Here is a 16894-nt window from a genome sequence, read left to right as displayed (position 1 = left end):
ATGATTTGCTTAGCCTGTTTTGAAAAACACATGTGGAAAGTTTCAAAATGCAAATCTCTCCAGGGATAGTTTCCACAGTTCCAAAATTTCCTTATTACACTGCCCGGATATTAACTTGCAAGTTCATGTTCCGGATATACTTTAAGTGACTCCGAGGATGTCATCGCAAAAATCTGGCAATATTGTGATCCGCGTAGATCCTCACAATTTTGCCGTGACAGAGTCAATTAACCCTACTGGAAAAACACACTTTGCAAGTTTTGAAATTCCAAACAATCTGAAATCTATCCCTATGCAAATAAGAATATCTGGCGTTCTAAAATTTGTCACTGCAGAGATTCGGTTATTTAAGATTTGCATGTGTGTGTTTGAAGTATAGGTTAAATGACTCTGCCTGATATCACTGCGATTTGCTTGCGATTATCAAGAACTGGATAGCCAGCGGCCGAATTTTCGAATTACGTAACTTTGCAGGATCACGTAATTTTGCTTAAAACACGAAACTTGCACATTATAAGGTGACAAATAATTATGAAAGTAAAATTCTGGTGTATTTATGAGAACTTCTGGAATTTTGGCTTCTGGTACTTTTTATTACGTGCACTTTGTGTTCCATGCAAGTAACTTCATGCGAGTCATGTATATGGGTCAAACACCCTAAAAGAACTTCAGTAATCTTAATAAGTCAGAATTGTCACCATTCTAAGTTATCCATTGTTTTATGAAATCTTAGCAAATATTAAGATCAAAAATGCGAGTCATTTGTATGCGTCAAACGCCCTAAAAGAGTCACTTATATGTGAAGTTGTTTCTTAGTGAAGTTGAAAAAGCTGGAAAAAATTTATTTGGATTTAAATAACCAAAACGTTTGTTGGTGATGCTACGTAAAGTTCCACTAGTGATGTACTGTCCGCTTTAACTATAAAGAAAGAATCTAATTGGAAGAAAATTTGATTTATGACATAGCTGCCATAGAAAGATCATATGGTCCTTACTAATCATAAAAGGACCAGATATAAAACGGACATTTTCTGTCCCACCCAGTACCTTATGCACCCCCACGTGCCATTATTTAAATAAACATTATGTAAAAATCAAACACGTGCATCGGGAGGTTGCAGAAAAATATGAACCCACTAATATGGTTGGGGGGGGGACAATAGAAAAAAGTGGTATTTTTCTTAATAATCACTGGAAGATCTTATAAGAAATTTTGGATCTCTTCCGTTTGCATCCACCAGACTCATATTTCTAACATATTTTTACAAAAAGATTCTCGGATCTATTCTGTTTCCCCCCAGCTTAGTAAGCAGACATCTTTTATGACCACCAGGCGCACGTGATATTTTCTTAAATAGTAATGTGCTATATAAAAACATATAATTTGTAACCGGGGGTCATAAAAAACACTGTGGGACCGAAACAGAATAGATCCGGATTTTCGGGTATTTTTGTCTTTGCCCTCCAACCCCCCCCCCCCCAAAAAAAAAAAAAATTAGTGGGCGCATATTATTTGCACCCTCAGTCGCAACTGTCATGTTTTTAGAATAATTTAGTGTCTTTCCCCATTATAGCCCCCCTTACCCCAGCTTAGTGGTCAGATAACCTTAGCCCACCCAATCATGGTGAACATACCATAAAGTGGGTGCCTTTGATTTCGTTGGGGTGTGGGGGAGCTATAAAGACCCATAGTTTACTATGTACCCGAGTCGCCGCTTCCCTGGTTCCATACAAGGAGTATATATAGTAGTATATAGGTGAGCGACCCTCCCCGGGGGGGGGGGGGGGGGTGACGACCCCCATGTATGAGATTGGTTATAGCGGCTTTTGGCCGATTAGGGTCGTCCCTAATGTATTAAGATAGGGAATAGAATCTAGGGGCGCCTACATGTATTAAGATAGGGTATAGGCTCCATGTATTAAGATTAGGTTCCTTGTTTTAAGATTAGTTATGGCCGCCGACATGTTTTAAGATTAGTTATAGCCGCCGACATGTATTAAGATTAGTTATAGCTGCGGACAGGTATTAAGATAAGTTATAGCCGCCGACACGTATTAGGATTAGTTATAGCCATTGACATGTGGTAAGATGAGGAATAGGATCTAGGGTATTTTTTGCAGTTTTTGCAGAATTTTTTGCAAAATTTTTCTGTTTTTGGGTTAAAATTACGTCATAGTAGCTGCTCGGGTCAATAATTTGGCTAGTAATGATCCGCGCGTACAGGATTAGATAATTAGGATCCACTCCATTAATAAAAGAAGTATGTTATTTTTTAGCAGTTTATAGTTTTTTTTCAATAAATTCTTAATACTCTCTTCTGATTGGTTAAAAAGGACAGTTTTTTTTAAAAAAAATTGAATTGGAAAAATTATAAATAACAGACACAGTATAAATTATGCACATCAAACTACAAAGTCACTCGAACAATTACATTGAATAGGTATAAATTAATATCAAAATAAGTGAAAACCGAGGTACATTGAGCCGAGTGCGTTAATAAAGTCGACAAAAATGAAGAACTTGCGTAGCTAACTGAGTAAAAGGTACAATTGTAAAAAACTAATGTCGACTTTATTGACCACCAGCTTAGTGTATACCCCAGTAATCAAATTTACATATAATTACTAATAAAATTTAGTACATGCACATCATGAAAATTGTTCAATTTTGTTTATAAAAATTTAAATAGATGAAACGCAGCATAAATAGTGTAGAACCCACACAAGTTTTGCATTTTCTGGAGTGGTCTGTGTATCATTTTCTGATACATTTTATTCAAAAATTTGTAATGTGTGACTGATCGTGCTAGAGAATCCGCATAGTAAAAGTTCCTATTGAGGTGACCAATCACTATCCAATGTTCACCAACCTCACTGCTTGGGGAAGTGTTGATGATCTCAAAAGTGAATTTGGGTAAATTTGGGACAAAATCTGCTGGAAAGGATCCAATATAACGGAATTTGAGCTCTGGAACACGTTCAATAATGTCACGAAGTGAGGTGTTATCCATGACAAATAAGTTTTTTTGCTTTATCTCACAAGCACTGTTTGTACAAGGATTCCTGACAGAGCAATCAAGTTGAAAACTTTCGTTCTGTCGTGAGAAAAAACAATCTTTGGATTTTGTGATTTTGTCGACCGTTTCTTCCTGGGTGCTGGGATAAAACAAAACATTAATTATAAAAAGTCCAAGAAAAATCAGCAAAAGAAGATAAATATATATATTTGAAGATAATCTACCCAAGGTGACATCCATTAGTTAGTTATTTTGATGTAGAGAACAACAGCTAGATAAAGAGGTTAAACCTACAAACTTTCCAACAAAGTATATAAAATTGTAAAAATTAGAAAAATCTCAGACATTCTTAGCAACAATCCCAAACTGATCAAGTTTAACAGTAGACATCGTTTCTCCCAGAACAATTGTTTCTGTCACGTTTCCTAGCGAACGATCGAAAAACATTTCCAATCGAATACTTTCACCGCTGAGTTCAGGATAATGAATATTTTCTCCAGCATCTTGAAGTGAAGTGAGATCGAATACCAGTATGTAATGGTTGTCAAATTGATGATTCGGTAACGCAGGAATTTCCTCGTTAAAATTCATTGCTTTCATTGTTGTTACGTATGGTCTACAGTCATTAGTTGTATCAGGTGATACTATGGCTCTACCTCCGCGAACAATTCTAAGTTTTCGCAAACCAAATTTCTGATAATGGAAAGGATTTTCTTGAAAATGTACTGTGAAAGCCGAATTGGTGTTCATCGCAATAGCTACTCTTCTGATTGGAGCATTGCTAAAAACGTTTTCCTGAATAAACTGGTTCTGTCCTGAGGGAATTATAATTGTACCTGCAATTGTTTCCATAAAGTTGTAACAGGCAGGTTGATGAGTTAATTGATATTTACTTGTCTGGTGATACACTTCTTTATCAACCACGCGTCGTGTAAATAAGGAACAGTCAATTGTATGTATTCGTACAATGTCATAAGGGAACTTGGGAAAATGTGGACCAGCACCACTCATGAAAACACCCATCCCATGAACAGCTTCCTCACATCCAAAGACATGACAAAGATCAGCACTAAATATAACAAGTAAAGAATTCTCATTGGGAAGACTCAAAGAAATTCGCTGTGTAATTTTAACGTATAATCTGATTGGTGTTTTTCATTCTTTTCATGTTCCTGAATTTTTTTTGTTCATTTCGTTCACAATATCAGAGATCGAAGGATATAGACCTGGATCAAGTATGTAATAGTCTGATGATTTTGTATCCGGTGTTGCTTCATCTAGATAGAAGAATTTCCCTTCCGTGATGTATTGGTACAAGGAAGGATAAGATAGTTCTGTAATTGCAACCTCCCATTCTCCTTCGAGATTAATTTGTTCCGGAAGAAAGTTTGTAAAAGAACTTTATGTCTTATTTGGGTAACAATCAAAGGAAGCATTCGAAACACAACTCTACAGTAAAAGAATTAAACTCTAAATAATACACTTTGCAAGCTCTTGTTCATAAAATTTGCCTAGAATTTCATCACCTTGTTCACCGTGAAGGTTATAGGTTAGTGGCTTCAAAGTCGCAATTTTAACAATTTGAAAAATATCACTTGTGAATTGACTTGGAACATTTTCTGAATGGGATATCGTACTTGGAGATTCAAACTTTGTCTCCAATTTAAAAGCGTGCTTTTTTGTACTCAATAATTGGGGTTTTTGAGTACAGAAGTAAAATTGACAAAAAATCTGAATATTTAACGTTTTTGAGGGATTTACCTATAGATCTGTTAACTCTTGTGTTTATAATGTTAACAAAACTATCCATTTTGTGAACGTATTTATCGCCGTTTTCCTCCATCTAGCAATAATTAATGTTTTTTAAAGATCTTATTGCTCTTTCTGCTACAGCAGCTTTTGTTTCACTTCTTGTAGAGTAGATTTTGATGCCTTTACTTTTGCAAAAATTTTTGAATTCTCCCCCGAACTCAGTACCTTGATCAACCCACACTCTATCAGGTTTAGTGTTCTCCCTTAACATTTCTTTAAAGGCAGCTACAGCATCAGAAGCATATTTTGACTTCATTGATTGAACACGGAAAGCCGAGAAAAGACGTCAACACATATCAATAAAAATTTCACACCGTTAATTAATTCAGACAATTTATCCATAAAAACCAAATCAAGACACCAAATCTCATTGATACGTTTTGCAGAAGCAGGTAATCTTTTGAAATGTCGAATCGCTTGTCAAAATTTAATTTAAGAATTCTTTCTGTATAAAAAATCAGTAACCTTCTTCTTTGACAACCCGCTAACTTTCTGAAGGTTTTGAACTGAACCATATGCGGTTTTTCTCTGTACAACCTCTCTAGCTTGGCTCTTGCAGATTTGGAAAGGGACCCAGCTTCCCCGTTCTTTGCTTTTGGCATCTTTGTTAATAATTTTATGTGGACTTCAACCAATTGCGTCAAGAATTGTGTAATAAATATCAGTACATTCAACGTTTTTCTTCTTCAAAGCGTATACAAAGTTGACAAATGCGACGTTTGTATCTCTTCCGTCTAATAAAATGGAGTCAGAAAGGCATATCTTAATGCGAGAACAACTCAAAATTTCATTAATAAGTGATTCGTTGCTGGAAGACTTTGTTTTAGCGTTAACTTTCTTATAAACAGTTTCTAAATTTTTTGGAACCGAATCCTGTTTTTTGTTTTATTTGACCAATCTTTGAGGTGATAACCAGTTTTTTTAATCATAAAGTTGTTGAGGAATTAAAACAAACTGACCCATTTCAAGAGAGACGATTGAAGGAGTTAAAATTGATATAGGACCTATCCCCTTTTTGGAGCTCAGGATCAGTCTTCTTTTACTGAGACTAGTTTTTTTTTAAATAAGCAGATGAATTTCTTCTCTGAACATTAAAACTTCTTGTTTTTGAATTTCCCTTAGATCTCCTCTTAGAAGGTTTACTATGCACTCGTTTAGAAACTGGATCAAGTCTTTGGGGGCAATATTTGAGGAAAGTTGATTCGAAGCTCTGGGAATATTTCTGGAGCTCAATCAGAGTAGAGAGATGTTGTGTGCTCATCGTTCAAAAATGTAATCTGTTGCCTGCTTTGAGGTAGAAAAAATAAAGATGGTGTTGAAAGTGCTGTGGTATACCAGTCTTTTAGTTGAGATCCCAATCGCAACTGTTGACTGAGTTTGTTTATTTTTAAGACGTCTCTGGGTGATTTGAATAAAACAATATGGGTGTTCTGTTGCTCAATATCCCTTCCTAATCGGCTTTGATGAAAGAGATTGTGCTTTATGTACACTGTACTTAAACCTTTATGTCTACCAGCAGTAGCTATTTTTACAACATCTTTAGAACTAGAAATTTCTTCACAAGAGTCATCAAAAATAAGTAAATATTTTTTTCCATCATTAGGTAAATTCTGTATCAAATCGAAATCAACACCTAGAACGAACTCAATGTTTTTTTATATTTTTTGACATTAGTCCGTAAAGTGATTGAAAATTTTGATAAAAATAGTAGATTTTGTCAAATTCTGGTTGAAAAATTCCAAAAACTAAACAATCATGAATGAGATGAGATTTCCCAGATTCACTTGGTCCAACCAATGAAATAAAACACGTTCTTTTGTAGAAATTATTTTTTTCATAATTTAGGAGAAGGTAAAATATATCTAACTGTACTCGACAAAATGGCGATCCAAACTGTTGTCTCCTCACAAGTCTCAGCTAATGGAATTCTTACGATACAACAAGCTAAAATCATTAGTATGACAAAAAAACTGGAACAGAAAATCTACTAAAGACCGGTGACACGTCTGTCCAAAACATTTCCAAGAATGACGTTCTTGAAAAGATAAGTGAACTAAACATAACACACAACCAAAAAATTGTTTCGTCAGAGGAATCAGTGAGAAAAAGCATCAAAATTGAAAAAAGTACCAAAGTTAGGAGCAAGACTATGAAAGAATAGTTAAGTATGGGAACACAGTATTTGTAGATATTTTTTAACCAACTCATTCTCTGAAACTAATTTCAGAGAAAAAAATTACGAATGAAAATGATAAAATACAATCACGAAAACAAACATTATATATTATCAAAAAAATTCAAAGTACATTTCCCATAAGCGTAAGTTTTTATTTCTGCACAGTGAAGAGTCTTCTTGTGTCGATACGGGTAGTTGGAGCAATTCCATTCAGCATCATGGTTTTCTAATAGTTTGGAAGCCTTCGGACAACCAAGATAATCAAGATTTTCGACATCCTTACACAAGTAGGGTGATAAAATTTTGCATTTTTCAAGACCTTTAGCGAAGTACTTTGTTGTTGGTGAGCAATGTTGATGTATAATGAAAGCCAGCTCAGAATAATCAAGCTGTCCATGGTTCCAATTTATACCGTGCATAATTTTTGTATTCCATTTTGCTTGAAAAATTGGTTTGTAGTCTTTAGGTGGGAGAAAACTGTATCCAAGTACAACTCCGTCCTTAAAGATCCCCTCTTTGACAATTTTTCTTTCTAAGCATTCAATATCTAGAACAACGAGAGGCACTTTCTTCTGGGATGATTTCTTCTGGGATGATTTTTCAAAAAATGATCAACAGTCTAGCATTTTGAAAATACGTGGATGACAAATTTTTATAAAGATACAAAAGACAGACCAGTAATGTGACCCAAGAGACATGAGCTCGGAAATTGAGGTAACAATAACCCGGTCCTTGGTTTGTAGTTACTTTAACCGCTCCAGCAGAATTGTGTAAAATTGCATGTAAACGAAACACTTTCGATCTTGCTAGAAAAAAGTCCAGAATTGAATTACCGTAACCAATAAGTACTCCGTGGGGGAAATTTTGGTCAATTTCCTCCAAATTAATGTTTTGATCCCAAATTTTACATGCAGCCAGGAAAATGTTTTTTTCGTTTTTCGTTGTTGGGAAACATTGGAAAAATACTACTGTAACAGTAAAAATTGTTAAGAAGTGTGACAATATCCACTTTTTCCAGCTTTTTTCTTTGTTTATCTAAAGCTATACTGGTCTTTTTGAAAGTCTCTACATAAGAAAGAAGGTCAGAAAGATGTTCCAATAATTTTCTGTATTCCTCTTTTTTAGTTCAATTTTTGTCGAAAAACTCCATTGAACTCCGTTCGAACGATGTTGTGAAATGGAAATTTCTTGTTTTTCAGATTGATATATTAAAGTAGTGCGTCGTAATCCGTTATAAATAACCCACTTTAGTTCTGAAAAATTGGACTCACTGTCAAGTTTATCAATTTTGGGAACATTTAGAGCTTCAAGAACTGTATAAGAAGACTTTTTTTTAGTTCGTAGTGAAGTCTAACGCGGAATACTTTTGATTTATTTCTTAGACTCAGAAAAATATTTCTGAAGGGTTGAAAAAAAAGAAAAATGAACAAAACGTTTCAATTAAAAAGACAAATACATTCCAAAATTACACATTTATTGAAATGTACATTGTTGAAAAGTCCTTCAAATTTTGTATCAACCCCTTGAATTCATCCAGATTGTAGCTGACATAAGTCACTTGTTTGAACTCGTTGTTTTCTTTTAGACAAAAAAGTCGAATCTGTACTTAAGTTGAAGCCAGGTTGTCCTTGATGTAGTGGAGGAAAGTAACATAGAGTCTCCGATTTCGTCCAATGCTAATCTCTCTCACTTTGTGACACTGTTCCAGCACGTGTTCCTTGCCTATGTTTTTGTCGAATTGAGGTTGCTTTTCTCTCATCTCTAGTTCTCCATTGAGAAGATCCTCCTTGAGGAAGCAGAGTTTTTGAAACCCATAGTCTCCAATTCGCAGTTGCTGGTACTTTTCAAAAGTCCCAGAAATGTCTTTTCTAAAGACTTGGAAGGTTGGTTCAGTATGAAGTTATCCGTTTCTTGAAATCTGGGACACAATAAATCTCCCAAATCTTTTTGAATTTGAACCCAAGTCCATATAAAAAGGAACCGAATAAGTCCCTGGTTTTGGTGAGGATTGAGTGTACATTGAAGGAGCACTCGAAAGAAAAGGTGATAATATAGAGAGAGACATTTCAACAACTTGAGCTGAGAGTGAAAAACAAATTAAATGATTTGTATTTGTATGCAATTCCTCTCAATAACTAAAAATGTCCTTTTATGGTAATGACGTCATTTATACCCATAAAAGGTATGCTAAATGACGTTATTTCCTTAAAGTGTAATCTATTCGGAAATCTTGAGGTTCGCGAACTTTTCAACTAGAATTTCAAAAGGATACTGGTGTTTAGCTCGTCTGTGTTGCATTAAAGAAAAATAGTGCTTGAAATATTTTGAACAAGTATAACAACGAATTCTTTTAGACTTCTGTTTCTTGAACTGTATCATTATGTAAATGATTTTGTAGCCTTTTATGGAAACAGAATTTGTTACCGCTAAAAATAGAAAATTACGTTACGGTACTTTTTGTTTCCATATATAGGTTCTATACTGTTATCTCGATAAAGAAATGGCAGCAATAATGTGTCAGGTTTTACCTCTATTTTACAGAGATTATAATGACAGGACATTTTTCCTTTCTGTATCAGTTAAAGAGTATAAACCTTATCTACTCACTAAAAAAATCTCCGTTGCTACTCATTATGGCAATTTTTGTCCATTAAAGACTTGTCGCTACCAAATTATTCTCATTTCATTCTCAATGGAAGAGATACTAGAGACAAAAGAAAACTTGTCTTATATTTATCAAACAGTCGATTGCTTGTACACACTCTATAAACATCAGTTCTTTGGTTCCAATTTGGAAGAGTCAGGAGTTGTCTTTGCTCAGTTAACCAGAGCGGTGGAGCACAACTTGGAGAATAAGTACGTGGAAAAAGTACCCAGTATCTCCACAAAACGATTGAGCAGAAAGAAGTTCAAGCGTCACCTACTACGCGCTGAGCAAAGAAGTGCGATTACTCAAACCCTTGGATCATCCTTTCTAGACAGAATTCATTCCCTTAGAAACTCAAAGTATGAGAGTAAACTCATAAAGATTGTTGATTGTTTGTTAGATGGTCATGGCATAATTGATTATCCTCTTTTGTATCTTGAAATCAGAAAATAACGTTATTAAATTCTTGTTTGTGTTTTGTGATTTGTATTTGTCTTTATAATTTAAGTTAATTTGTTGTTAAAAATCAATTTTACAAAAAAAAACTTCTTGAATATCGAAAATTCAAACAACTTTTTTGTTAAAAATCGAAAAAATTTTCAACGTTTTTTCATAAAAATTGAAAATTTTTTCAACAATTTCTCTTAAAAATCAAATTCTGAGTTATAAAAAATTTCTTAAATGTCGAAAAAATGTTCAAAATGTGTCATTTAAAATCGCAAAAAATATTCATTTTTCTTCATTTTACGGTATGATATTGCGCAAAAAAAAAGAAATTTTCTTCACATTTTAAAATGACAACTTTCGAACTTGTTTTGTTTTATTAAATATCGATTTTCAAAACAAAGATTTTTATTAAAAATTGGAAAAAAAAATTCAGTTATTTTCTTAAAAATCAATTTTTAAATCGACTTTTTTGTTAAGAAGCAGAAATTTAATCAAAATAATTATAAAATTTTGACAAAGTTGCTGTGTTTTTGTTTGAACATAGCCTGCATAGTGTTTGAGAGTAAAGAATTAGTTCAACTTCAAACAAAAGTATAAATAGATCACAATGTACTTTACAAGAATTCAAGTATAATTTTTATAATATCAAATTTATTCAAAAAGAGTTCTCACAACGAATTCTGACAAGTTTTGAATTTCATTGCCAAATGGATGGACTCTTTCAACGACTGCTGGCGATTCTGTAGGTCGAACACTGATGGGATTTATCGGAGCCTCATAAGTCAGCACAATCGGATTGTGAGCTGTTCCGTCTTCTATGGAGGGGGTTGTCATTGACGGTGTAGTCGACATATCAGTCGAACCACAATATTGAGCTGCATCGAAGTTTTCCAGATCGTTAAATGACTACGTGGTGCTAGTATCGACACTCAATTCGCTTTGTTCACTGTTGCCAGCATTGCTCACTATCTGGAGAAGGCTGTTTTGCGGTTCGGGACTGGATACTTGACTTGTCTCTGGTGTATTGATCCAGTTGTTGGGAATCTGTCCTTCATGGAAATGTGTACTGAATGCTGCCAACAATGTAGTTGTCGGGAAAATCTGTTCTTTTAACGTGAGGATAGTGTTTTCCACTCATCACAGCCACTTCGTGACCCATTGCGTGAGTTCCAAGCTGATTCTCCGTTATTGGAACCTGTCCCTAATGATATGTGTCAAACTGTTGTCGCTGGCGCTCAATAATGTGCCACACTGTAAGAGGTAGGGTTATAAAAGACTCTTAGAGCCCATTGGATAGGTCTCTGATGCTTATCCGAGCAGTATCCTCTGTGAAAGAAACTGAGTAGAGAAGACTGTTGTTCTGCACTGTAAAATCCATTTCTCAATGTGGTGAGATGAGAAGAAGGTTTAGAGTCAAAGGTGGTTGAGACAGAGGTGATGTTGTTTTAAGAGAAGAGAAAGCAAGTGATGTTGGATGAATTTTTCAGCTCTATTTATACTAAACTCCAACCAATAAGAACAAAGTCTCCAAAAAGTGTAATGATTAGCAGAAAATGTGACGTTATTATCCAGAAGAGGAAATGTATCAGTTAAAGTTACCAAAGAAGGAATCAACTCATAGCAAATCTAACAATACTATACAAAACGGGTAAACTCAGTACTGAATAGTGACCCAAAAAAGCAAATTTTATACGTGTTATCCTAATTAACAGTCAAAAATGGGTATGTTAGAGGAAATGAGTTGACGTAATTGACCAAAAAAGTCAAGCTTTGATAAATTCTCTCCATTTCGTTAAATCTCAAATCGACCTCGAAAAATTCTCGAAATTTGGAACAAAATTTTTGTATATAAATGTTGGGAAGTCGTATTCCAAATCGTACTCTTACCCCCTCTGCATTGTAGTCCTTGTAATAATGAAACAATAGCGCACTCTGCAGAGATGAAGTAATTGTTACTGGTTCAGGAATGGGGATATAATTTGGTTGAGTCAGATTTCTGTACTGTTCCATAATTTCTGGGACAGAAATCAATATGAAAAACATTTTAAACTCGTTGATGTGTAGTTCTGACGATAAATCGAAAGATTGTTCTGTTATTTAGTCATCATACTCGAATTTTTTGATATAGAAGGTTGCTTATTCGATTCCTTTACTAAATCGGATAATTCTGTTGTTTTGAGTAAGAATGTCCAAGAAATTTTAAAAGAAATAAGAATAAACATCAATTTCATCTACTCTGTAAGCATCAGTGATTCCTTCCTTTCTTTTGTAAATTTTTTCGAAAAGTTTTAAGTGATTCTTGATTTCTTCCAAAAGTTGTAAGTAATTCAACATTTTTCACAAATGAATACAATATCACGTAAAACCCTGTTAATATAAAAGTAAACTAAAATAGAAAATCAATGCATAAAATGATATCGTTTATTTTGAGAATGAGATTTCGAAAGCTGAAGATTGGATGAGAGGTTCTATTACGACAACATTAAAATGTACAACGTAAACTTGTTCTTCAATAATAGATGGAAACTTTTTTTCTTGATCTCTCTCTGGTTGTGTTGAAAGCACATTTATGCGCTAGTTTCTATTTTCAATAAAACAAAATTTGATCTCAGACAGTAAAATTTATCAATATTCGAGATACACAATTTTGGACTACATCTATTCAAAATACTGTAACAATCGGAAATTTTTAAAGAGTAATTTTCTTGTTGTATTTTCTTTGGTGAAATAATCTCTATGGGAAAAGAAAAATTCAAGTAAAGGTTAACAAATAAGAATGAGAGAAAAAAGAGAAAAAAATGTAAAGTTCGAATTTTTCGCCAAGGAATGAATTTGTACATTGAAAGTGAAAGTTAGTTAATTATATGCAGAACAGTCGCACTTGGATCATATCAATCTTCTAGAATGTTTTTCCATGAATTCTGAATTTAAAAATATAAATGACGTCATTTCCATATATTAAAGTGATGAGTCATCGTTGAGTAGCTCAAAGTTACATAGCAGCATTTAATCAATATACTTTCTGTTTTTTCAGATTCAGTTGTTCCGCAATTTACCTGAATTTTACTCTATTCTTCTTGAACTAACTTAACAATGCCTGCTCTCGATAGAAATCTTCCAGTGAAATGCGCAAAGTCTTTTGCTTTCATTGCCTGTCTTGAGAAATTCTCGTGGAGAGCCACATTTCTTCACAAAATTTGTTTCCAATCAACTCATTTTGTACTAGTTGACAACAAATTGTGTGTACTAGTATTTCAGGTGTCCTTTTTCTGATCGCCTTTAATTTGTAACAAAATTGGTTATATTTGATGCGCGAAAAAAATTTTCATTTTGTATTCGTATTCGGAAAGAATCAAAAATTTTCAAGTTTGCTTCAATTTATTATAGTTTATGCCATTTGATATCAATTTTGCGTGATTTCAAAATTTGTCATTGCATATTAATTGGGGAAATCTGCATCACAAACTGTTCACTTTGACGAAATTTATATTGCGCTAGTCAACTTATAATTGTTGATCAGTATTTTGTGGTTTTGATATAGTATTTTGCTCATATTATAATCTTTCTATATTTGTACTGGTTTAATTCATTTGTTTTTATGAAAGTCAGTATTTTCAACCAATCAGAATCAAGTACTTAACTTAGTCTAGAGCATATAGAAAAGAGCACTCTATGACAAAAAAATACAATAAATTGCTAAAAATATCCTTTTTCTAATTATTTAGCATAGATTCTAACCAGCTAATCGAATAAGCACGTTTTAAAACTAGCTTTTTATTGAGTGCGGGTAGTAGTTCTCCTGATTCGATGTATATAGTGTGGAAAAAAAGAACAAATAGAACATGCTGACTAATAAAGTCGATATTATTTTTTTAACAATAATGCGCGAAAAAAAAAATTCATTTCATATTCGTATTCGGAAAGAATTAAAAATTTTCAAGTTTGCTTCAATTTATTATAGTTGATGCGCGAAAAAATTTTCAGTTTGTATTCGTATTCGGAAAGAATTAAAAACTTTCAAGTTTGCTTCATTTTATTATAGTTTATGCCATTTGATATCCATTTTGCGTGATTTCAAAATTTGTCAGTGTATATTATTTGGGAAAATCTGCATCACAAACTGTTCACTTTGACGAAAATTATATTGCGCTAGTCAACTTTTAATTGTTGATCAGTATTCTGTGGTCTTGATATAGTATTTTGCTCATATTATAATCTTTCTATATTTGTACTGGTTTAATTCATTTGTTTTATGAAAGTCAGTATTTTCAACCAATCAGAATCAGGTACTTAACTTAGTCTAGAGCATATAGAAAAGAGCACTCTATGACAAAAAATACAATAAATTGCTAAAAATATCCTTTTTCTAAATATTTAGCATAGATTCTAACCAGCTAATCGAATAAGCACGTTTTAAAAATAGCTTTTTATTGAGTGCGGGTAGTAGTTCTCCTGATTCGATGTATATAGAGTGGAAAAAAAGAACAAACAGAACATGCTGACTAATAAAGTCGATATTATTTTTTTAATAATTGTGTCTATTACTCAGTTAGCTACGCAATTTGTTCTTTTTATCGACTTTATTAACCCACTCGGATAATTGTGCATCAGTTTTCAAATTAATGATACTTTTTCAATGTAAATCCTAGATTGAGCATGTATTTTAATGTGCTTAGTTTATACTGTGTCTGTTATTTTTTAATTTCTAGTTCATCTGCTTTTCTATTATTTGACATTTTTCAAGTTTTGAGCGATTACGAGTTGTCTAGTACTGTGACAATGTCAGGTTAGCAAGAGGTAGTTTCGATCTAACGACCTCTGGGTTATGAGCATGCCATCTTACTATGAGCTACCACTGCGCCATCTTGCTGTTTTATTTCGGCTATACGTCATCTTAAATCTAGGTTAAATTGTGAATTTTTGACTTCAGTTTTCAGTAAAAGTTTTGTAAAGTTTGATTCGATTTAGCAGATTTTATGCTGTTTGACATCATTTTAGCGTAATTTTGAGCTTTTTATTGTATTTTAATGCTAAAAAGTTGCACCACAAAGCAAACTGTTCACTCTGACGAAAGTTGTATAGTACTAGTCAACTTTTAATTTGTTGATCATTTTAATTGTTTTTATTTTGTATTTTTGCTAAATGTGTAATCTGTGTGTGCTTTTGCCTTGTTTCAACTCATTTCTTTTTTTAAATTGGTATTTTCAACCAATCAGAATCAAGTATTTGATCAACACCTGGCTTGAAATGCAAAAAGGAGGCAAAATTTTGCTAGAATTCTGCAAAAATTCTGCAAAAATACCCTGGAAAACCCCTGATGGTGCGGATCCTAGAAAGCTAATCCAGTACGCGCGGGTCATTACCGGCCAAATTATTGACCCCGAGCAGCTACTATGACGTAATTTTAACCCAAAAACAGAAAAATTTTGCAAAAAATTCTGCAAAAACTGCAAAAAATCTGTAAAAAATACTTTAGATCCCCTTCCTAATCTTAATACATGTCAACGTCTATAACTAATCCTAATACATGTCGGCGGCTATAACTAATCTTAATACATGTCCGCAGCTATAACTTATTTTATTACATGTCGGCGGCTATAACTAATCTTAATACATGTCGGCGGCTATAACTAATCTTAATACATGGAACCTAATCTTAATACATGGAGCCTATACCCTATCTTAATACATGTTGGCGCCCCTAGATTCTATTCCCTATCTGAATACATTAGGGACGACCCTAATTGGCCAAAAACCGCTATAACCAATCTTAATACATGGGGGTCGTCACCCCCCCCCCCCCCGTTGAGTGTCGCTCACCTATATACTACTATATATGATGTCATAGAAATCATAACGTATTTGCTAGTACGATCCTTGCATCGAACCAAAGAAATCATTTATGATCCTTGCATGGAACCAAGGAAATCATTTTTCATTTTTTGCTTTTTAACCCACTGAAGTGCCATAGATGGTTTTATTTGTTGCTTCTGAAAACCGCTAGAGTTATTAAAAGTCCGATTCCTCATATGATCCTTGTATGAGTACTAAGAAATCATACAAATCATATAAGACCTAGTATGATTACTAAGAGAAAAAATTATTTCCTAAGCTTTATGCATCTTTGATTGATTTTTTCCGTATCAGTAAACTAGAGCATAGCGACTGAAGCCTTTTGAGAGTAGGTTTTTTTTGTATGATATTTGTATGACTATCAAGAAATCATACAAATCATATATGACCTAGTGCGATTACTAAGAATCATACGTGACCTAGTACGAATTCCAAGAAAATTGTATGATCGATGACCCGGGTAATGACACGTGCTCCGTAACAGGGGTGCATAATGTACTGGGGGGGGGGGCATAAACAGAAAAAATCTGAATTTTTGTTTGACTTGAAACCATACATGTATGATTACCAAGATTTTTCATCCCATGTAACCTATGAGGAAGAGATGATGGTGGGACTAGCCCGTGCAATAAACCTGCCAACAAGGTTGTAAAATTATCAAATATAGATCGCTAGATTACATCGCGGAGAGGGGGGGGGGGGCTTAGAGGAATGATATTAGAGGATACCTCACATGTTTAATATACAATAGATTCCAGTTTTATGAACAACTGAACAGGTGAGGGGTCTTTCCCATTATAGCCCCCCCCCCCAGCTTAGTGGTCAGGTAACCTATAGCCCCCCCCCCCCCCAAACATGATAATTATACCATAATGGGGGCTATAATAGGAAAGACCCCAGTTGAGTTTTCTCATCTCACTTATCTGCACGGCTGATTTAAAA

General features: G+C 34.0%; 1 protein-coding gene across 1 annotated transcript in view; it reads right to left on the bottom strand.

Annotated features, from left to right (window-relative positions):
* Positions 1-16894, bottom strand: part of LOC142339038 (methylglutaconyl-CoA hydratase, mitochondrial-like) — a 398030-nt gene that overhangs the window by 140783 nt on the left and 240353 nt on the right. The window lies entirely within an intron of this gene.

This window comes from Convolutriloba macropyga, chromosome 5 (assembly GCF_964194025.1).
Source record: "Convolutriloba macropyga chromosome 5, txConMacr16.3, whole genome shotgun sequence".
Classification (NCBI taxonomy): Eukaryota; Metazoa; Xenacoelomorpha; order Acoela; family Convolutidae; genus Convolutriloba; species Convolutriloba macropyga.
The sequence above is the reverse complement of the archived record's forward strand: the minus strand, read 5'-3'. Positions and strand labels throughout refer to the sequence as shown.